Here is a 23,094-nt window from a genome sequence, read left to right as displayed (position 1 = left end):
TTGGCTTTGAGTTGACCGTTGTTTCTGTCTGTTTTTTAGAACTGATCCGAGAGGACAGGGAAGTCAGTGTGGGCGGCTCTGAGGAGCCTCCCTTCTACAGCTGCGGCTCAGAGGATTACGGCGCTTCATCCACAAGGCAACATTGCACAAGTCGCCTTTGAACAAAAGTCATGGATACTATTAATGATATGGTAATCCTTCATCGAGCTACCTCCCAGTAGTGATTATACTGACATGGGAAGAATATCTAAGTCGTGGAGGCAGCCCACAACAACACTGTGTCATTGTTCACCCCAGGCTTGACCAGGACTAACTTTTACCAGCATCTCTCATGTCACCTTCCCTCTGGAGCCTCCCCCAGCCCCGGCCCCAGCTCCCACTCCCACCCCATCATGGTAAAAAAGTGGCAAAGAAAACCCTGATCCTAAATCTTTTTTTAGATTTGTTTTTGCAAGTTCCCACACACATTTAGTGTCATCTCAAAATTCATGCTGTCAACTGTCCCCAGGAACCATTTCCATCTGAGAGCAAGACCACACAAAGGTTAGTTCGGTAGGTCTCAGAGAAGATGTTTTAATTGTCGGACAATAGATTCTTCCATCATTTGACTTGCAAATACTGTCCTCTTGCTCTCAGATAACATGCTTAGAATTAGAGAATTTGTCAAGAAATTTCCAAAATCTTCCTTTATTATAACACCGAGATAGCAGTGGTTTCCCCATTTGACAAGACTCAAATACTCTCCAGCAGAGAACATTTTATGGCTCACGACACTGTGGGACTCCCCTAAGGGTCAAACTAATTTACTCATAGGTGATTTCCCCTTAATGTAAGCAAAGTGACTTTTATGAAAAAGAAATATGTTTGTGATTTTTATGTAATTATGTGTGTAGGATAAACATGTTTACATTAACACTTCAAATGACTTATGGTGAATGTACTCGACAATGATAAAGAAACTATACACTCACCACCATCCTGACCTAATTATTTTCTTTTCCAAGAATTATTAATATTTGAAGGTGATACCATTTCTCTGCTATCCAAAACAAACGCAAACAAAACCAATACCTACTATAATTTTACGGACACTCTCCCATATTCATGAGACTACATAGATAATTTTTCTATCCCACATAATAAACCATGCTCTCAGCACACAATGAAGTTGTGATATGAAAAAAATCTGACTTTCCTAACAAATATCTCTGGAGAAGATCACTGTTCTAAATCAATTTTTCTTTAGTATTTACCAAAAATTCTTACAGAAATGACACATCATTTTAGTAGAAGTGACATCTTTGATAAATATATACACTTAACCAACATATGGCTATAAAGGACACACAATAAATTGTATATATATAATATATTAAAGGTTATTTTCTGCTCTCTATATAGGCTATTTTCTGCTTAATATAAAGAACACTATGATAATTTATGAGAAATGTTAGGACCAATGTGCTGTCTTCTTCCTTGTTAAAATTAATAATGGACCGGCTATTTTTGAAGCTAGATTTGGGAGAAGATGATGAGAGCATCTCCATCTGCTATTTAGACTTTACATACACTTATTTAATGGTTAGATATTTATAAGAATGTACTGGGTCTGAGGTGGCTGCTATAGACGCCGACAGAGCAAGCAGGCATGCGGAGCGGCATCAGATCTGCCTCTCTGTGAGCAGCCATAGTGGGGTGGCACCATGAGTGGGGGCACCTCTTACATCTGCAGCAAGATCAGCCTTATCTCCAAAGCGGAAATCTGCATGGAGGGCATCCTCTACACCAGTGGTTCTCAACCTTGGCTGCACTTTAGAATCACCTGGGAATCTTTTTAAAATCCTGATTTCTGGGCCTCATCCTCCGGAAATTCTGTTTCTTTATTACTAATGTTGTGGCCCCACCCCATAACCAAGAAACAGAATTTCCGGAGGATGAGGCCCAGAAATCAGGATTTTAAAAAGATTCTCAGGTGATTCTAATGTGCAGCCAAGATTGAGAACCACTGCTCTACACCATCGACACTGAGAACTCCACCGTAGCCCTCGTAAAAGTTCCTTTGGTACAGAAGACAGACCAACAGATCATCCACTATTACCCCGAGATGAAGCCTCTGAATACATTCTATTCTATTCTGTGGAGTGATATTAAAGACTTCACTGTTTGTGAGCCTCCAAAACCGCAATGTTCTTGGCCTCAGGACACAGCTACCGTTCAGTCTTCACTAGGCTCATCTACTCCTTCATTCCAGCCAGTGGGTTCCTATGGACCTTTTGGCAGGGTGTTGAGGTACAGTCAGTTCAGTCCAAGGTCATTAGTCAGGCAGCAGTTTGGTGCTGTTGGTGTTGCTGGAGGCTCCTTGACATCCTTTGGAACAGAAGCATCAAACAGCGGTACCCTGGCCCAAAGTAGTGCAGTTGGTTCTGCCTTTGCATGGGATACAAGATCTGTTAAAACACAATTGTCTCGAGGTCGTTCAAGCCCTCAGATCCTTTGAGAAAAAGCCTTGCCATGGGACAAGTAGTGCAGACCGCCTCGGCCCACTTACCAGCTCTGGCACCTGTTGGGAGAAGGAGCCCTGTATCAACCAGGCTTTTACCATCTACCAGCCAAAAAGCAATGGACAATCAAGAGCACAGGCGAGCTGAAATACACACCGTTTCATAACTAGAAATGAGCCACTCAGAAATGACAGCAAGAGACAAATAGTTCCAGGTGCTCCTTCAGCTCCAAGGAGAGGGTGAGGGGTCACTGACGTGGCAGGGGAGATTGGTATTCGGCGAGATGGTGCTATGAAATTTGAGAAAGACTTTGAAAGTGCAAATGCACAATTTAACAAGGAGGGAATAGACACAGTTTCATAATAAACTTAAATTGAAAGTGGAAGATAAACTTGAGAAACAGGAGAAGCCTGTAAATGGTGAAGATAAAAGAGACTGAGGAGCTGATACTCAAAACAATGAAGGAAACACAGATGAAGATCAACTTGGACCTAGTTGCTATTATGACAAAACTAAATCCTTCTTCGATAATACTTGTTGTGATAAGAGAGAACGGAGACCAAGCTGGCCTGAAGAAGATTAAATGCTGAAACATTTGGAATCCCACTTCGTCCAAACTGGGGCTGTGGGGGTACAGAGGCAGAGGAGGTCTTGGTTTCAGTGGTGGCCAAGGGTGTGGTGGTGGCAGCGGTGGTCGTGGGGGCAGATTTTGAATATAGGAAAGACAATTAAGTTGCTGCATAGTCTACAAACAAATCTTTGAAAATAGGTGAATTTCTACCATTTCATGGTCCTGAGAATTGGTTTCAGTCTTTACCAAGAATGAAGAAGTGAATTCACTGTATATTTGTCACTAGCACTGGATTTTCTTGTTTGTTTGCTTGTTTTTCTGCTGAATTTCAAAGATATGATGCAATTATATTGGGTGGGGAGGGAGGCACTACATCTTTAAAAATTAGTATTAAATATATTTGAAACAGCAAAAGGTTAAGTAATTTCTTATGGACTTACAAGTATTTTTTCATCACTGAAAGGATTCTTCTTATCACTAAACTAGAGGCCCGGTGCACGAATTCGTGCATGGTGGGGTCCCTCGGCCTGGCCGACGATTGGGGCCATCTCGCCTAGTCCTAATAGGGGCTGATCAGGGCTGGCCAGCTGGCGGGGAGAGACCGTGGGAGGTTGGCTGGCCATGGGAAGTTGGCTGTGGGAGCGCACTGATCACCAGGGGCAGCTCCTAAATTGAGCGTCTGCCCCCTGGTGGTCAGTGCACGTCATAGCTATTGTCCAGTCGTCCAGGTCGTCTGGTCGTAATGGTCGCTTAGGCTTTTATATATATAGACTAGAGGCCCAGTGCACAAAAATTCGTGCACTCAGGGGGGTCCCTCAGCCCAGCCTGCACCCTCTCTCAGCCTGGGACTCCTTGGGGGATGTCTGACTGATAGCTTAGGCCCACTCCCCAGGGGATCAGGCCTAAGCTGGCAGTCAGACATCCCTCTGGCAGCCTGGAAGACCTCGGGGGATGTCCAACTAATGGCTTAGGTCGACATCCTTAGCACTGCCATGGAGGCGGGAGAGACTTCTAGCTGAGCAGCGCTCCCCCTGTGGAAGTGCACTTGACCACCAGGGGGCAGCTCCTGCATTGAGTGTCTGCCCCTTGATGGTCAGTGTGTGTCATAGCAACCTGTCGTTCCTGGGTCATTCCGCTGTTAGGGTCAATTTGCATATTACCCTTTTATTATATAGGATTGTATTTGGCAATTATTGCAAGGTGCCTAAAGATAGGGCCCCGATACTGTGTCTCCAGCCACAGAAGGGTGTGTGTGTGTGTGTGTGTCTTTTGTCCTTTCTTTTTGGAAGTTCCCGTAATATCCCCTTTGAGTAGCTTATTTTGTCAGTTAATTAGGGTGCTGGATGGTAGAGAATTTTGTCAGTCAACTATGTACACACAGTAAATACTGTTTCTTAGGCAAAGATATCCTTTTTATATAGTTGTAAAATTCCATTAAATCATATTGCCAATGAAACATTAAGAACTTTGTAGAGCTGTATAAAAAGCAAGTAATTTTGTAAAGAATAATCATTTTAAGGTCAGCAAACATACTGTATCCTTGCAAAAGTTGTGCTGAGAAGCAGAGCTATGGGTGGGTCTTTTTTCATAGCTCTCCAGGCATAAGATTTTTTTAATTTGGATTTTCTTTTTTAATGTGTGGAACACAAATAAAGATTTGATACATTCTTTCATTATCTAAAAAGGATAAATTACTCATGCTTAACATAAAAAATTCATTTTATAGTAAATGGCATATCACAGTATTTGTAAAAAAAAAAACAACAAAAAAAAAACAACCAGTATATGAATGTAAGTAATCATAGATAAGAATGTACTTAGCTGTATTTTCAAATAAGTAACCCCTCCCCTTTTAAAGATAATAAAAGTAGCTATCAATTAACCTGTTCTTCCTGATAATGCCTGGAATTTTGTCATGATAATTTGACTCCTTCCATTATATTTCAAGAGGATTCAGAGTGTTAGAAATACAAAAGTCCTAGCCACAACGATCAGACAGAAGAAAAAATAAAAGGCATCCAAATTGGAAAGAAGGAAGTAAACTGTCATTATTTGTTGATGACATGATATTGTACATAGAAAACCCTAAAGATACCCAGCCGGTGTTGCTCAGTATTGAGCATCGTCAAGTTTCCATTCCCAGTCAGGGCACATGCCCAGGTTGCAGGCTCAATCCCCAGTAGGGGGTGTGCAGGAGGCAGCCCATCAATGATTCTCCCTCATCATTGATGTTTCTCTCCCTCCTCTCTGAAAGCAATAAAAATATATTTAAAAAAGAAAACCCTACGGACTCCACCAAATAACTACTAGATTTAATAAATGAATTCAACAATGTAACAGGATACAAAATTAACATCCAGAAATCAATGGCATTTTTGACACCAATATTGAACTCTCAAAAAGAGAAACTAAAAAAACAATCTTGTTTACCATTGCAACAAAAAAAAAAATTAAGATACTTAAGAATAAACTTAACCAAAGAAGTAAAAGACCTGTACTCAGAAAACTACAGAACTTTGATAAAAGAGATAGAGAAAGAAATGAACAAGTGGAAGACTATATCATGTTCGTGGATTGGTAAAATCAACATCATTAAAATGTCCATACTACCCAAAGCAATCTACAGATTCAATGCAATTCCTATTAAAATACCAATGGAATATTTCACAGATCTAGAACAAATACTTAAAAAATTTATATGGAACCAAAAAAGACTCTGAATAGAAAAGACCCTTTCAGAGTGAAAGTTCTGGGATTCTGGTTTTTGTTAAAATTGGCTATACAAATTAATACATCCTGTCAAAGCAAAGCACAGAAGCTTTAACCTCATCCCATTTACATATTTCTCTCTTTCAATCCTAAAGGGAATCATAGCTGAATACCATCACACCTAAAAATTATGTATAATTTTCATTACCTGGGAAGTGTAAGAGAAAAGTATTGGCCTTAGAGCCAAAAGTTTCAGCCCTACATCTTAACCATTTTGAGTCTGTTTTTAAATTGTAAAATGGAGCCCTGGCCCATGTGGCTCCATGGTTAGAGCATCAGCACTCACATCAAAGAGTTGAGAGTTCAATTCCCAGTCAAGGGCATGTACCTGGGTTATAGGTTCAATCCCCAGAACCCATTGGGGTGCATGAGGGGAGCAGCCAATTGATGTGCTTCCTTCACATTGATGTTTTTTTCTCTCTTCTTCTCCCTCTCCCTTTCCCTTTCTTTCTTTCCCTCCCTCCCTCCCTTCCACTCTATCTAAAAAGCACTAGAAAAATATCCTTGGGTGAGGATTAACAAAAAAATTTCAATCTATAATATGGAGATAGCAATACCTGTCCTTGCCACCTTATTGGCCCATACTAAAGTAAATGATTATTATTCAAATAAGATTGTAAAGCCGGAAGTGACAGTGAACCTCCACACTACAGAAATATTTTGTTTTGGGTTCAGTGTCTGGAGCTCAAAGTTGCACATTTGCTAAAAGAAAACAGTAAGTAAATACTCAGATTCATATTTAATCTAGATAAGCTGTTTATTCATATTATTCCTGCTTTCCCAAATAATTGTCTAGTCTTCTATAAACATTCAGTAAAATGATTCATAAGTACTTTTGCTCAATTTGTTAATTAAATTTGTGAGGAAAATTTAAGTTTTCTATCACATTTTATAGATAGGAATACTAAGGCACAGAGACCATATGAACTGATTTACTTGGGGTCAATGACTGAAATAATTCCTTCCTTCCATTATGCTGCCTACTCTACAAAGATTTGCTAATTCAGTGCTGTCCAACAAGAATACATTGCAAGCCATATAAGTAATTTAAAATTGTAAATAGGTTTAGAAAGGTACAATTAATTTTAATAATATATTTTATGTAACCCAATAGACCCAAAATATTATATTTTCAACATGTAATCAATATAAAAATCATTGAGATATTTTAAAATTCCTTTTATTAATACTAGGTCTTAGAAATCTGGTATTTTATACTTACATAAAATTTCAATTCAGACTTAAATAATAATAATCCTACATAATAAAAGGCTAATATGCAAATAGACCGAACGGCGGAACAACTGGAACAACCAAACAACCGAACAACCGGTCACTATGATGTGTGTTGACCATCAGGGGGTGTATGTGGAACATGGCGGGTGTTGGCTGCAGCAGGATGGTGGAACAGGTGAGTGGGGCACCAAGCCAAGGCAAGGCGCCAGTTGCTGTCATTGGGGTGAGCCTCTGGTGGTTACTGAAAATTCTTTGCTCCCGCGCACCGTGGTCCCGCCCAGTGCTCACACCTGCTACCAGCGCCAGCCCCGCTCGCACCAGCTGCCAGCACCGGAGCTGCTGCTTGCACCCACTGCCAGCGCCAGCCCCACTCGCACCTGCTGCTGGTGCCCGGTGCTGGTCCTGATCACTTGGCGCCATCAGCAGGTGCAAGCGGCGGCTGCCAACCCTGATCGCCCGAGGGCTTCTCCACCTCCTCCTGCTCCTGAGGGGTGATCAGGGCAGCAGCCACCGCTCATACCCACTGATGGTGCCGGCCCTGCTTGCACCAGCTGCTGACGCCAGCCCCAATCACTCCGCACCATCAGTGGGTGTGAGTGGGGATGGCACCATAAGCGCATAGGAGCAGCGGTGGCGGAGTGGGGCTGACGGCAGACAGGGGACTGGGCACCATGGTAGGAGGGGCCAGTGGGGGCGCAGAGACCCGCCCCATGCCCACCGCAGCCTCACGGCCCACAGTTCCTTTCAAGGTGCATGAATTTGTGCACTGGGCCCCTAGTAATAATAATAATAATAATAATAATAATAATAAATGGCAAGAACAGATGAACTTCTCAGAATCTCTGAATCTTTTATTTCATGTGCTCCATGGCCATATGTAACCTTACTGGCAACTTGGATGTAATTGCTCCTCCCTGACAGAGAGGCAGAGTGGAGTTAGGTATGTGGGTTTGGAGTCAGCCTGTCTGGGTTTGCCTCCTGGCTACCACTGCTGGCTGGGTGACAATGGCAACTTACATTCTGGGCCTCACGTTCCTTATATGTAAAATACTTAATAGGGCTGTTGCAAGAATAAAATGAGTTAACATTTAGTGCCAATCAGTAGGCCTTAAATGTTAGCTATGCTCAGAGAACACATGAGAACAAACTCTTATATCCTCCCTCCAACGAATTTTATAAAAAAAACAGACATTGCCTTATATAATTTGACTTATATAATTAAATCACTTTATCTTTCTATACATCCCTTTTCCCAAATGCAAAATGGGAATAATAACGAGATATGTCAAATATCAGATAAACAGAGACATTTGTTCATATTAACAATGAAGTTACAGACTGTTATTTGGTGTCTTAAATCAAGAATATAAAGAATTAAAAGTATTGTCTCCTATCATTAACAATGATCCACCCCAAACTGAAGGGGAACATCAGCTCTACCTTTAGTACCCCTCAACCTCGCCGCTCTCTGGCCACCTCACCCTGGCACTGACACTTCCCCCTAAGTGCCCTTGCACTGCTGCCTTCTGCATGTTCAAGAAACTCCCCTGCAGAGTCCTGCTTGTCTTTCTTTCTCTATAGCCTCCACATTTTTAAAAAACTCCCTCCTTTTCTTCATTTCATTCTCTCAGGCATCTGAGCTGGACTCTCTAAGATAAAACTATTTCGAAGTTTAATTTAATCTAACTAAGGTAGCCTTCCCAAATTATGTTCTGCGAACACTGGCCTCTAATATGCGCCATGAAAGGTCAAATAAGTTTGGGAGATGCTGTAGACTGACTCCCACCACAGCAGACGCCTGTCTTTGGAGAAGGCCCACCAGTGTCTCCTGGTTCCTTTACTGAGGCTTCCTCCTGCGAGTGCCCCTGACTCGGCCTGAGGACAAGGCGCCCTCACCCAATGGCAGGTGGCAGGTGGTGGATACAGCTACTCCAGGGTCCTGGTCCTCAGCTGGCACCGCTCTGAGGTGGGTTCCAGACAGTTTCCCAGGGGTCCTCCCCAAGTAACCTGCTCCCTGATGCATCCTGCGTGCGTTTTCTCTTTTTCTTGCTGCGTTGGTTTTCTCTCTTCCATGATCTCACTTCCCTGACACCTTACCCCTATTTTCTGGGATCATCTTTGAAATAAACTACTTGTCTTGATACTTGTTTCTTCTCTTTGGGAGATTCACAACATACACTAGCAATATTAAAGGCCATGTGAAGTCATTCAAGAAAGGAATTATTGAACTTTAACACATTTCCCAAACTTCTTTGGCTACGGAACCTTTTTAATGGTGAGAGTTTTGACCGTCCTATGCAACTAGTTAGTATTCCTCTGACACACTAGTTGGGAAATGTTGAACTAAGCATTAATGAATGACAAATTAAGATTACTTTTCCCAGAGATATTAGTATCTTAACAGCTTCTTCTGTGGGTCAGTTCCTTCTGACTCAAAGAACAGGGACCCTTAAGGGGACAATTTCAGGCTCTATGGTGGGTGTGATGGAAAATAATTTGGGAGAGTGTGTGTTTTGTCATGCCCTTCACATCCAATCAGGTTGATAACTGTCTCCTTCACTATCAAGAGCCAACAGGAAGTGACGGGTGGGTTTCATGGTTAAAGAGGCCAGTCCTGGGATTTGGAGGACAGCGCAGAGGTGTTCAGGGTTAACACAGCCATTTCCTGAAACTGCTCTGGAGAAAAAAAGTATCTTTAGAAAGAGGGTCTCAGCCAAAAACATTAGATACCTGGGACTGCAATATCCCTCCAGGTGGTTGAGGAATAAAATGGACAATACTGATTAGAATTTTAAATACTTAGGCCTTGAACTACTCTGTAAAATACATACATAGATTTTAGGAAAAGAGTAAAACCTTGGATTCCATGATAGAGAAATACAAATTAGGAATATTTAGAAAGCATTCTTGCTCTGCTTTTACACAACTATTGGCAATAGTTGGACCTCTTTGGAAGATAGTAAGAAATCTTATAAACGGATAGCACTTGGGAGGTAAGTGAAGGAGTAACAGGTCATGCATGTGGAAACTGTATTTAGTGCCACTCAGGAAAGTTCATCTCCTCACTTTTCCCACTTACAGCTATTCTCTTCCCAAGTCTGCAAACACAGTTTACAGTCCTCTCCCTTTGTCATCTCTGTCACATTGTCCCTTCTCTTGTCCTCTTTTTCAGATGTTGAGATGTTATTTTTAAGTGATTTACCATGGATCAACATTTAAATATTAGTTTGTTAACACTGCTATTTGAAATCTTTGTCACTGATAAACTATTGATAAATGAGATACAAATAAATAAAGAGAAATTTAAAATAATCTGGATTCTTTTAGAGGCCCATTTTCAGAATTAAAAATAAGAACAGAAGTCGACTAAGGAATGAGAAAATGTGGAAAAGGAGTACCGAGAATCAAACATGGCCGTGAATCAGAGTACCTGACATGTCCATCTTCATCAGGGGATTCTGTCAAGTAGCAACTCAAACTCTTCATCAGTAATCTCCACACCAAACCTGGAACAAATAGAGTTCGCATCAGTCACCCCCAGTTCACATCTGAGTCACCCGTACCCACAATACCCCGAGCATATGGCTGCCATTACCGCTTTGTGACTGCTGCAGTCCTCCAGATCAAGAGCACCACGTGACTATCAGAGGTTAATCAGGGTTTTGATCGCTTCACTTTCTCAAAGAAAGAGATTCTACCACAGAATCCCTGCATTGGTGGTGCACAGAAACAGAAATACCGGGACGCTGAATTGTGCATGATTGTCTTCTATAAAAAGTTATTCATTACACTAAAACAGTGGTATTGCTTAAACAAGTTAACTCTGAAAGGCCTTTCAATTGGACTGCTTAGCATGAAAGAAAAGGTAGAGAAAAAAGTGCCTTTCGCTAAACAGCTTCCTAATGCTCTTGCAAAGCATTTCATCATGGCTTTAAAGGCATTTTGCATACAAATATTTAAAAAGTGGCAGTGTTTATTCATCAGCAAGAAAGTGTTTTCATCTCTCATGAACAATCAAAACATAATCCTTGAATTACTGGCATAAATAAGAATGACTTAAGCAATAATAATGAACAAGGAAGGCATTCATTCATCATTTTGCAAAGCTGATAAAACCCGGCTGACTTTTGGAAAAGAGGGGAATATATTTTCTTTCAGCAATGCAATAAAAAAATAACACATAAAATTTTTTTTCACCATTTTCATTAATATTTCCTTGATAATTACAAAGCAAAGCATAGACACCATCAAGAGTAGCACAACAAACAAAAAATGGCTTTTTCATAGACTTCAAAGAATGAAGTTATCAGATATTTGTATTTCAGAAGTACTTGAATTTGAATAGCGTCTCAGGGACTTTGCAGTTGGGTGTCCTTTCTTCACTAGCATAAACTTAGACAAATAAAAGGATACAATCCGTTATTTAATGAGACACTTTTTAATAAGATAACACTTTTTATCTTATTTCCTATTATTCTCTTTTCCGCTTTTTAGCAATTAAGTTACCAGTACTAATAAATCTTCAGCATTTTGTCTGAGAACTTAAAATTAATTCTCTAGCTTTACTTGGATGTAAACTCTTACAGTAAAAAAAAAAAAACTTATAAAGAAAATAAACAGGTTTTTCATAGGCATACTGGGAAAAAAAACACCAGGCCAAAAGTCAAGAGAACTAAATCTAATCTATATCCACCATTACACAGCTATGCCATTATGGTAAAACCCCTTACCTTCAATATTTCAGTTTTCTTAATTCTCAAATAGTGTATAAGTGCTTTGCAGCTTACTTGGTGGTCACAGGATAATGAGATAATGAAAATAAAAAACACCTTGAAAAAAAACCGGACATACCATATAAATACTGTGTACTGTAATATTATTATTGGTATAGAATACAGGTTTTAAAAGTCCTCAGAAAACACTAGAATTGCTTAAACCTAACAGTGACACAGTAGCCCTTTTTCTCAAGAGCCGTCTGAGTGGCAGTATAATACAGTGGAGAAAGCATGGGCTTTAGACTAACTAAACCCACACTGAACCCCAGCTCTGCCACTTAGCTGCATGTGGCTACAGATGATTTACATAATTCCCTGAGCCTCCGTTTCCGTATCTGTAAGAAGATAACTGAGCTGGAGAAACACCGGAGGAGGAACAGGTTGTGATGTGACGGTGCAGGTAAAGACCATGAGTTCAGTTTTAGACGTGTGGAGTCTGGACTTGGATCCATCCAAGAGGAGGTGTCCACTAAGAGGTTAGAGATACGGGTCTGAAGCTCAAGAGAGCTCTTGGCTGCACACTTGGGAGTCACTACCACCAAGAGCAACGGAAGCCAGGAGCACAGAGGTGGAAACTCGTTTCTGATATTTATCCCTGAGGGAAAAAGTTACTGTCGGGCTTATTCTTTTAAATTCATAACAGACAATATCTTGTTGTTGTTTTTTTTTTCTTTTTAGCTCCTTATAGTCCTGCATCACATTAAACAAGGGTCATCTATTTACTCCAACAGGTAAGTAACTACAATGGGGAGGCTAAACATTGAAAGGTTTATGTATGAATTACTTTTGAGATATTCACTAAGGGCCTTGTCATTTTTACTAAATGGCATTCTTTTTAAAAAATATTTTTATTAAAAAATATATTTTTTTATTGCAAAACTACAATGAGACACCACCTCACACCTGTTCGAGTGGCCAATCGACCCCAGAGGGCCTCCCGGTTGCCTTTTGGACCACATCACCTTGCAATATATGGGTTTGTTGTTGTTGTTTGGATTTTTTAAAATCAAAATGCCTTCAAAAAAAAAAGAAGGATATCTGATATTATAGGGAAGTCCTTGACTTATGTTAACCAATATGAACACATGTGAAGGGCTTTGAATATGGCTTTTTTTGTTGTTCTTTTTTTTTTATAAGGAATCTGTTAGCAGAGGTCAGTGATTTTCAACTGGTGTGCCGCAAGAATTTTTAAAACATGCAATCCCTATTTAGTCAGGGGCATGGCCCTCTTTTCCCTTAGATTGTCAAATAAAAAGACGACAGCAGCCAACACAACAATAGCCGTCCAGTGTGAGTGAATCAAAATTATACCTACTTCTTGTCAGACCGGCAGAAGATATATTTTTTGGTGTTTTTTTTTTGGCCACGGAACTTTAGTAATCAGTGTATGTGCCATGAGATGGAAAAGGCTGCAGATCGCTGGCACAGGTGATGAAGTGGGAAGTCGGGGGCTTGAGTCCTCAGTTCTGCCCCCTGCGAGACGTGAGCCTTGAGCAAACCACTTAACCTCACAGGCTGCTTCACTACCTGTAAAGCGAGTAAAACAACCACACTTACTAGTCACCTCCCAACCGGCACGGCTGTCTCTGGGGTCGCCCCCATAAATAACAATGTAAAGCTATCCCATAAGCCCTAAAGCAGCCTCTCGCTGCCAGGCCTTCCTAATTCTGACCATACACGTGGGCACCGTCTGCATTCACCTGGACCCCGTGCTGCAAGAGGGGGAAGCTCGTTTTCCTGCTGAAAAGACGGGGGGGGGGGGGGGGCTCGTTTGCTCGCACCCCCTTTGCCTTCCCTGTTCCTCCAGACAGACTAGCACGCGGTTCTGCAGACCACGGTTTAATTTGAGTTACTGGGCAACAAGCAGTTCAACAATGAATAGCCGCCAAGACAGGACCCGGCTGGAGGTTGGTGTAAAAAGGACGAGGAGGAGATGCCTGGTCCCGAGCAGGTGCTCCCCAACGGCCCGGCCTCGGCCTGGCTGACCGTGGGAAACGGGCTCGTTCCCCGGCCGGCTGGCCGTGGGCCACTGGTTCTGGGGATTCTGGAGGCCACGGGAGCCCCGTGCGAGGAGGGCAGGAGACCCCGAGCACTGAGAACTGGGTGTTACTCTGACCTGAAAGAAGTGTGGTCACCGCACACCAGCGCCTTCCTGAGCCAAGGGCCAGACGCTCCTGCAGGTGCCCGGGCGGCCCTGGGACTAAAGGGCAGACGACGCCCCCCAGGCCTGAGAGAGCCGCTGTGGGAGCGGCACCGGGGCATGGCGGGATAGGGGCAGAGCATGCCGGGAAGGTGCGGGGACAAGCCAGGATAGGAGCAGGGCGTTCAGGGATAGGAGCAGGGCATGCCGGGAAGGTGCGGGGCATGCCGGGAACTGGCATGCTGACCCTGAGGGGGCGAGAGGAGGAGGGGCGGGACCCTGGGGCCCTTGGAGGAGGCAGGTGGCCCAGCAGCAGTGCTTGTGGTGTGGGTGTACAAGTGCCCTAGAGGGGTCCGTTCAGAGTTGTCCTTACAGCGCAAGGCAGCCTGGGTGGTTTGCAACCAGCATCTCTCTCCTCAGATGTGTCTCCCCACTGGGTGCCCCTAGGACCGCAGCTTGACCCAGATGGCCCGGAGGGGCCTGCTTCCGGCGGCCTGAGTGCTCCTGGTCCCCACTGGGCTGACTTCCTTGTCCTGACTCCTGAAGTCGTCTCTGCCTGGGCGCCAATATTTTACAATACTTGGGGTGGGGTGGGGGGGGGATGTCGTTGAAGTTTTACTTTGCTTCCAGCTGAAATGGATAATTGAGGCCCTCACAACTTTCCAAAGTCATATTTTAAGTCCCAGTGTAAGCATTTTCATCTTAGGCAAATTAACTTTATGCCTGCGTTAATTTGGGACATACGAGCCCCAGCCTTATGTGAGTGGGTGGTTTAATGAAACCCTGTTAAATAGAACGCTATCTGATCTGACTGCAACATGCAAACACATTGCAATACAGCTTCTGTGTCATTTTGAACACGACAAAGGATTTACACTTTTTCTTCTCAATCTTTTTTGGTATAAATGGCTGAGATTTGACAATGCACTAGACAGAGTCTCGGTCTGGTTTCACATTGGAGGTTTTGCTCAATGCTAAGTGGAAGAACACCCTACCTCCCACGTGAAATGCTGGTCATTACTCTGTTTTTCATGTGTAACCTAATCTAGTTAATTCAAAGTTTAGGGCAGTTAGTTCCATCTGTGTGGATTGACAGTTGCAGGCCAGTTAGCTTCCAAATTCTGCTGTTTTCTAAAAACCTGACTTAAACTATTCTGTTAAGTGTATTTTAATATATTTGTAAAAATATTCTTGCTCTCACTTTCTGCTTAGGACTTTGTGATTCTCTCGTGGGAAGGACTGTCTTTAAATTAAAAACAATAAACATTTTATGAGATTTACAAACCATAGCAGAAGAGCTGAAGGGGGTGATTCATGTTAATTCAAAGAAAATATTAAATAATTGAAAAAATATTAATTGCATCCTTAGGTAAGTTATGTTGGTATTATGAACTATGTTTAATATTGTTTTACAGCAAATACAGTATAATACAGAACACATTTAAAATCATCACTTGTTAAAAGTATCACTTTTGTCATTTTAAACTAATATTTTTAAATGAAAATAAAACTTTTACTTTGGGATCGCCATTTCATAGATAAAAAACATTAGTTATAGATATATACACACCTCTGTATAAATTACTTCAATGTATTGCAAATAATAAAATTTTCATTTTTCAACTTCATATTTACTATGTTTCTTCTTTGCAGCATAATTTATTTCTGTATTTGTTCATTTTTTTTCTCCAATACATAATGGAAATTATATGAGTTTTATTAAAAAAAAGATTTGAATACACAAAAATGTATAATATAAAACATACCCCACCCCATAACAATTATTCCCCTCCTCCCCCAGAAATAACTACCTTTGGCTGCTTGATGCTTCAACCTCCAGATGTTTTTCCATTTAACATTATATATGAAAAGTATTGTCATTTTATTTTTCACTAAATTGATCTTGGATATCTGTGCTAACATTTGTATACTTAATTCTTTTTAAGAGCCTATATGGTATTCTATTCTATGTATGTACCATAATTTATGAAACCAACCCCTTACTAACGTATATATTGGTTGTTTCTAATTTCTCCTCACAATTTAGCTTCTTGAACTATATTTTTATTCTTTCTACTGCAAACCTCCTGCCCCCCAATTTGGTGTTTTCTAGTGACCCAGGGCCACTTTATTTCGTTTTCATTTAGCCTATTTTGAAGTATTTTTCTGACTTTTAAGTCATCTTGTCCTTTCCTTTTGAATCGCCTCTTTTCATTCTCCTATTTTCTTCCCATTAAGGACAAAGGTCCTCTTACACAAAAATCTCTCCCCTCTGGTACCAGTGTGCTCTCCTCGCACTCTTGCCGACCCCAGCAGCGGAGAGAAAGAGGCACTGAGTGTTCCATTTCTGATAAGAAACAAGAAAGAGGCTGCGCCTGGCAGGGAGCCTTGTCAAGATCTCCCTCATTCTGAGCACTCCATTCCCACGTGAACGACAATGAATGGAGATTTCACCCGCCCACCCCACATTGTTCAAGTTGTCCTTTGCCCTTCCTGTCAAATCTGGGCACCCAGGAGACAGCGGAACATGTTTTGAATTCAACCCTGGGGAGCCACCGATCAATATCACTTGACTCTTCTTACCCATTAGTTGTTCTCTTTCTGTGCCTGACGCGGAGTGATGCCTGAGCTATGCTTTGTCATGGCCCCTTCTCGGTTGGCCCAGCTAACCCGTATGGGTGGGATGGCTCCCTCCGTCCACGAGGCAGAGGGCCACAGTCAGAGTGGAGCATGGATACAGTACAGAACATGGGTTCTCTTACTGCTTCAGCTGCAGGCTCCGAGGCTGTGGAGAAAGCTAGGGTATTTTACCTCTTTGTGATCCTATTCGTCAAATACCAAGAAGAATATTAACTGTCCACTTAACTCACAGAATACTGTAAGATGGAAATTTACAAAATGCATTGAAAATAAGATTCCCAAGAAACAGGGTTTATTGTTTTATGTGTCTCTTCTCCTTTTTTAGCACATATATGTTAAATGACTTCTTTTTTTATATCTGTAACTCATCTGGTTTTTCCTGCCACAGGTACCTATTCCTCCTCATGAATCAGTTCTTACTCATGGAACACACACAGACCTACTGAGGCCTTTCAGCAGTGTTTTTGGAGGGTGGGTTCAGAGAAGGAGAAAGACATTGCTGTTGTAATTTTTAATCTTAATTTTTTTAAATGTTGCTCAAAAATATTTTATATATAAAATATATAAAATATATATATGAAACATTCTCTGGAATGTTTTTATGATTATCAAGGCCTTACTTCTTATCAAGGCCTTAATTCTAAATGGCAACATTAAAATGAGTATAAGAACTTTATAGGGAGACTGAATTCCTATCTGATAGTAAGTTAGGTACTTAAAAAAAATTAGAGTAATTATTTGAAGCCCTAATAAGTTGGTCAGGAAAACCAAATATCTAAACCAACTCAGGGTTTAACTGACTGAACCAATGTCTTAATCTCTGTATTTGAACCTCCCAATATTAATATTGGTAGAACTTTGATTCTAGATGCCAATTACCTTCAAATGATCAGGTAGCAGATTGTAAGATGATTAGAACAAATATGAACATGACTCTGGATTTAAGAGAAAGGTGTTTTAGTGTTTTTCAGGCTTAAAAATAAGAAACATTTTAGGAGTTTAAATGAGACAAGATTTCAGAAAATTGTAGATCTCATATCCTGTCATTGTTGATGGTAAAAGAAAAGGGTGAGAAATTCTATTTTAACTGTCATAAATATTTTTCAATTTAAAAAAAAATAGAGCCTTGGCTATGTATTAGGGTTCTTCTTTTCCTTAGTTGAAAACAGCCTGTTGCTAACCAAATATTACTATCACTTCCTCTCTCATTTGGTTTGTCCTTCCCCAATTCATTTTAATAGCATACCAATGCATTCTAAAACTAAATTGTGAGAGCCGTTGATTCTTAAAGAAAGGGGAAAATGTAAATTTGTCCTTTTATTAGTAAGTATATATTCTAATAGATTATATAATCTCATAATTCATCTTCATCTGAATTATCAAGGTCATTTGAGTTTTCAAAAGCAACACAACTATAATAAAAGAAAATCCGAAAACTTTAGAATTCAGTAGAACTACACAACAGCCAATCCATTTGCTGATTAGATTATAATCTACTGATCTTATGGAGCATTTCATCTTTTCTGTACAAATGACAGAGAGTCAGGCCATCAAGTAGAACAAAAGGCCTTAGTAGAATGTGTAACTCATAATGTGAGACAGCCAGTGTCCCAACTTACAGCTTAAGTAAACCAAGGGAATTCCACATCTGCCACGTTGGAAAATAGCAGTGTACTAAAGATTTCAGAAGGGCGTCGAGTGTAAGGAGTATTAATCACTAGGATAAAGTTCCAAATAAGAGATATGACATAAGCGGTACCAACAAAAGTACCGATTACATGTACTAGTAAAATTATAAGCCAAGTGTTCACATAGTCAGGATTTGAGGAAGTCACTTTCTAATATTCTTTCTCAAAAGGAGAATCTTATGAAATGCTGGCAGAGGTATGTGGTAAGCTGAATAGCCTGCTAACTGGTTAGGTGATCTGAAGTAGTTATGCTTCCAGATTTGTAGTTATGTTGGTCCAGTTTGGCTTGACTACCCTGAACCAGCTATGAAGTAACCCAGTCTATGTAGGGGATTAGGAGCTGGAAGCATGAACAGCTCTTGCCAAATCCCAGACATAATCTCTTTTTTACATCCCTTCTCCCAAGCTCCTGCTCTTTCCCAACCTGCCAAAAATCTATATTCAATATACAGTATCTAAAATGAGTCCAGAATGTGTACAGAGCATTAATGAAGAGCATTAGGGCTGACAAACCTAGCTTGGAATCCCAGCTCAGCTATTTACTAGTTGTGTGGTCTTGGTCAAGATATTTAATTTCTCTGGGCCTCACTTTCCTCATCTGAATATATGAATAATGGGGACAAAAATGTTTACATCACAGAATCACCATGAGCATTAATTATTTTACCCCACTGCCTGGAATATAGCAGCCAAAAAGAAAGTACCAGTATTATTACCATCAAGTTTCCTGAAGAGTCTTTATATGTCTGCTATGTCAAGAAAAAATAGAATCAGAGGCAGAATGAATATCTAGAAAGTACCCACCCTTTCTACTAAAGAAGGACTTTGTTGAGGATGGCATATGGGATACTACATACTATTACTATAAATACTACCTTGCTTCATTTTAGAAAAAGGCTTTATAAGTGGATATTTCCCTGAATTTCATCAGTTGTCAGTTGAGTAAAACATTTGTATAATTTTTGGATGGCAGCAAAATAGCCATAAAAATATTTGGAGTTCACAGCATTATTTAAAATTGTGGTCTTCTCAGTTTCATCAAACTTAAAACTTCTACTATTCAAAAGATATCATTGAGAAATAAAAAAGCAAGCCACACACATATATGTCTAGAAAAGGACTTCTATCCAAAATATATAAAGAACCCTAACAACTTAGTAGTAAGAAGACAGACAACACAATTAAAATTGGGCAAAAGATTCTATAAGATTCACAAAACAAGATGTATGAATGGCCAATAAACACATAAAAAGATGTTCAACATCCTAAGTCATCAGGAAAATGCGAACTAAAATCACAATGAGTAACTACTCTAATCACCCATTAAAATGGCTAAAATTAGAGAGACTGACAACACTAAGTTGGTGGGAAATATTGCAACCATTTTGAAGAACAGACTGGCAGTTTCTTATAAAGTAAATGCTTAACACCAAACCAATAATTCTCCTCCTAGGTATTTACTCCCCAAAAAGGAAAGCATTGGACTACAGAAAGATCTATGTACACAAAGACTAGCAGCTTTGTTCATAATAACCCCAAACTGGAAATAATAACATGTTTGTTATCAGATGAATGGCTAGACAAATTGGGGTACATACATAGTGTGGAATACCACCCAGCACTAGCCAACTACCGAAACACTATAATCTCATAAAGCTATTGAGTGAAAAGTACAGACAGTATGATCCCATGGGATATGTCTATGAAATTCTAGAAAAGGAAGATCAGGGCCAGCGGGCAAATGACTGCAGGGGAACATGAGGGAACTTTCTGGAGTGATGGGAATGTCCTTCATCTTGATTGTGGTGGTGGCTACACGGATGTATACATTTGCCAAAACTCATTGAAACGTATACTTCAAATGTGAGCATTTTAATATACGTATGTATATCTGTATAGTAAAGAATTGGACCTTATCCCAAAAGAGGTGTGCCCTTTGTCCTCAGTTTAGGGGTTAACCACCAAGCCCTTGGAATGTCTTTGTTTACCTGGGGGGCTTGGGTTATGTTATGCTGGTAGTTTATCAATCCAAATAGCATTTAGGGTGGGGACTGACCACATCAGACAGACCAGCAATGTGACATTGGGTGGAGGCTGTGGGTCGCACAGAATCAGCTGACCACAGGGGCTGGAGACTGAGATTAGTTTCCTAAGCAACAAATCATGCCTATGTGACGGAACCTGAATAAAAACTCGGAGTCACAAGGCTCAGGTGAACTCCCCCAGTTGGCAATGTTCCATCTGTTACACGCAGGTACCAAGAAAACACATCCAAGACTTCATGGGGAGCAGACAATGGAAGCTCCGAATTTAGTCTTTTCCTGGGTTCTTCCTTCCCTAGGCACTTCCTCCCGTGGCTGATTTTAATCTTTATCCTTTCCCTGTAATAAACCCTGAAGAGTATTATAGCTTTCAGTAGATTCTGAGTCCTGCTAGCAAATTATCAAACTTGGGGGTGGTTTGGGGAACACCCCAGAACGTGCAGTTGGTGTCAGAAGTAAGGGTGGTCTTGTGGAGAAGTGTTTTCCCGCTAACTCTGCATTTTCCTAAACTCCCAAGGGGTTAGCTCTGAACGTTAGCAATATCATATCTCAGGATGATTTTTCTTTTTAATGTGGTCCTACCGGGCAGGTGAGGTTCAGTGGTTGAACGTCGACCTATGAACTAGGAGGTCACAGTTCGATTCCCTGTCAGGGCACATGCCCAGGTTGCAGGCTCGATCTCTAGTGTGGGGCATGCAGGAGGTAGCCAATCAATGATCCTCTCTCATCATCGATGTTTCTATTTCTCTCTCTCTCTCTCTCTCTCTCTCTCTCCCCCTTCCTCTCTGAAATCAATAAAAATATATTTAAAGAAAATGTGGTCCTTTTCCCTCATCTAAAATGTGTTTATATGTCTGTACTAGTATATATTTGAGTGTGTGTGTGTGTGTGTGTGTGTGTGTGTGTGTGTGTGTGTGTTGTGTGTATACGCACAAATACCCCCAGTGGAACACTGTGCTTTTGATGCTAGGAAAGAATCTCTTAAAAGGCAATATAGGAAGCACCTTAATATTTTGTGCTCCAAATTTTAAAGGTATAAATAAATCTTTATAAACTAAGAAAAACCATGGAAGAATAGGCATCAACTACTTAACAGAAAGTATCTGGGCAAACTGGTAAGAGATAAGCACAAGAGGGTTGCCATATATTATTTATTCTCTCTAAGCATTATTTAAGTGTTATGGTTAAGGGTCATTTTTCTTTTTATGTTTTCTGGATTTTCCAAATGACTGAAAGAATAAATGTATACTGGGCAAATTTAGGAAGATATACTAACATATACTATTTATCAATATAAAAATTTGACACTTAGAACCTATGGTCACAGGAAATACAAAACATTTAATGTCATTTATACACACACTCTTGTTGCAAAGAAGAACAATGGTGATCAAAGCTTTTAAGCATGAAACACTGTATATTAGTGTGAAATTCTGTAGAGGAAATAAAATGGGAAAAAGCTGTCAAGGAGGAAAAGGAGTGATATAAAGTATCCAACTGTGAATAATAAGCTCATTTTGGCATTTTAAAAAAATATATGATGGTGGCTATCAAATATCTACAGCACTTTGCATTCAATTAGATTCATTTAGAAGAATGACATCAACGATTTTATTTTAAAATTCGGTATTTACAGCATGTCAGAAGTTATATCTCTTTTGTTATCTAAACTTTTGCTGAGTAATTTTTACATGAACTTAAAAGTTTGTGGAGGTGCATATGTTTTCAAATTCATTTTAGGGGTATCAGAAGTTATATCTCTTTTGTTATCTAAACTTTTGCTGCGTAATTTTTACATGAACTTAAAAATTCATGTAAATTCATGGAGGTGCATATGTTTTCAAATTCATTTTAGGGGTACATGAGTAAAAGGTTTGATGGCCACTCACATTAGCTATAAACTACAGTTGGCAATCAGTAGGAAAAAAGCAATATTCAATCTAAGCCAAGGAGACTCTGCCACCTGGTGGCTGAGAAATGTCCGTGGTCACCAGGCAGGGATAAAAACCTGTCCTTAACAGGAATGATGATGAACTGGGCCATAAAATGTAGACTCGGGAGATGCATTATTTGATTACAAGACATCTGAATACAGAGAAGGAAATAAAACGATTCATTCTGAATATTATCATTGCAAATCCAGGAAATTACCATTGGTAGCTTTTTACTGGGCAGGAAACTATCTAAAATCCCTCACCTAAGACCAACTAATTTATGAAATTCTTAAAATGATAATGCATACATTTATCTTTTGTAAACTTAAGTAAAACCAATTCTCACCTGCCATTTTATTGTAGAGAAACAGAAAAAATGTTTGACCCATTTATGTGGAAAAGAGAAATCATCAAAGATTCCACTATTTATAGAACTGTATTGTGAAAACACATGTAAATTCTTATCACCGAGTTGTTCAAAGTTCCTGTTGACTACTGATGTTTTAATTTGTCAGTGTTCCTGTCAAAAATAAGCAAAAAGACAAAGAAACGTGGACTTTGTCATAGGGAATCCAGTAACTATATTTCTAACTCCCCGAACATGATTCAACAACTCCTCAAAATTATAAGGTAATGGCACTTTTTAAATGGTCCCATTTCTAGGATCAGAGCGTTGAGCTTCCATGTGCGTTCTTCTACTGTGTCCCTAGGTCAGTGGTCGGCAAACTGCGGCTCGCGAACCACATGCGGCTCTTTGGCCCCTTGAGTGTGGCTCTTCCACAAAATACCATGTGCGGG

The 23,094-nt window shown here is 40.3% G+C and overlaps 1 pseudogene; it reads left to right on the top strand.

Annotated features, from left to right (window-relative positions):
* The first annotated feature begins 1,703 nt into the window (after positions 1-1,703).
* LOC102255976 lies at positions 1,704-14,124 on the top strand (annotated as a pseudogene).
* The last annotated feature ends 8,970 nt before the right edge of the window (positions 14,125-23,094 follow it).

Source organism: Myotis brandtii, unplaced genomic scaffold (genome assembly GCF_000412655.1).
Source record: "Myotis brandtii unplaced genomic scaffold, ASM41265v1 scaffold802, whole genome shotgun sequence".
NCBI lineage: Eukaryota > Metazoa > Chordata > Mammalia > Chiroptera > Vespertilionidae > Myotis > Myotis brandtii.
The sequence above is the reverse complement of the archived record's forward strand: the minus strand, read 5'-3'. Positions and strand labels throughout refer to the sequence as shown.